At 34.9% G+C, this 1,300-nt stretch overlaps 1 long non-coding RNA gene across 1 annotated transcript; it reads right to left on the reverse strand.

Annotated features, from left to right (window-relative positions):
• Window positions 1–6: 6 nt before the first annotated feature.
• Window positions 7–1,294, reverse strand: LOC111385503. Its single transcript, XR_002701074.1, has 3 exons — window positions 782–1,294; window positions 436–669; window positions 7–367 (listed from the first exon to the last, which is right to left on the reverse strand). It is a non-coding gene; the product is annotated as an uncharacterized LOC111385503 (long non-coding RNA).
• Between the last annotated feature and the right edge of the window lie 6 nt (window positions 1,295–1,300).

Below are 1,300 nucleotides of genomic sequence, written 5' to 3' on the forward strand. Positions count from 1 at the left end.
AGATGTGGGTCAAGAGTTGGGTATTACAATCATAACAGCCAGTAAGATTGCTCTGGGCCATTCAGAAGTAAGTCTCAATTCTAATTATGAATATATTTATCAACTAGATCGAAGGAACATTCAATATTTTCAATTTTAAAATCTCAACATGGTAGATTCAATTATTTGAAGAAATGGATGGCAACATCTTTGGCATTTCTCTTGAGATCACTAAGTGATATTGATATTAGCTTGATTCAAAATAATAAATGTGCATTTTTTAAGGTAAACACTTACCCTTAGTAGCAGGATTCCAAGAAGCACTATGAAGCTTATATAGAAGATCCTTTGCTTTATCAATGGTGGCCATTTTGGTTTCCATGCTCACCTAATATTCATATTTATGATCTTGTAATAAAATGTGAAAGAGAATATTAGAATAACCATCTTGCATACCCCTGAAAAGTTACTGTAGTCTAGAAGCTTTGCTTTCTTTAACCTGAGCTCCAATATGCGTTCTATAAATGGTTATTGTTTAAAGTTCCATCAGAGGCACGGGTCACATGAGCACGATAAACTTCCTCTCTCAAAGATCTATTGCAAGAATGTTGCAAAACAGCTCTATAGCTTGGGCCGCCCAATGTAATAGCCCATGGGACATCCATCATCAGCTGTGGCCTTTGCATATCCCTGCAATGACCAAGAAACACCACGAACCAAATGGTAAATGAGAAGAAAGTATATGACTATTGTAATGTCAAAATGTATTTACTCATTAAAGTTGGAGGTTAAAAAGTGATACCTTGAGCACCGCTTTCTCTGCAGCTACAGTAAGTGCAATCAAAGGTATGCCTTCAACTTCTTTTTTATCTATAATAATTTTCTCAAACATTTTAGTCGCATCAATAATATTCTCTTCGAATTTCTGGGAAAGCTTTGCCAACTCCTGCAGGTCAGCTACAGGATTTAGGGGGAAAAAAGAAGAAGAAGTCCACTAATTATCAGATTTTGTTGACAGATTTCCATTGACAGTCTACAAGTTATATATGTATGTGAATTTCAGGTAACATTCTGATCAATTCAACTGGTAGTAAAGAACAAATATGTGCGAGATTTCAACTAAGGAATCAGAGGAATTCATTCAACAGATTTCTAGTTCATCATTGCATGGTTCCCTATACTCATTCTCCAGTATTTATGCATTTACACTGAAGTTTAAAGTATTCTACACATGAAAGATAGATATGCAACCTAAAAACTATGACTCGGTGTTGAAACAAAAAATAAAGGACGAAACATTTTTTTGTCTTAGAGGGTAGCT

This window comes from Olea europaea, unplaced genomic scaffold (genome assembly GCF_002742605.1).
Source record: "Olea europaea var. sylvestris unplaced genomic scaffold, O_europaea_v1 scaffold31808, whole genome shotgun sequence".
In the NCBI taxonomy this organism is placed as follows: Eukaryota; Viridiplantae; Streptophyta; class Magnoliopsida; order Lamiales; family Oleaceae; genus Olea; species Olea europaea.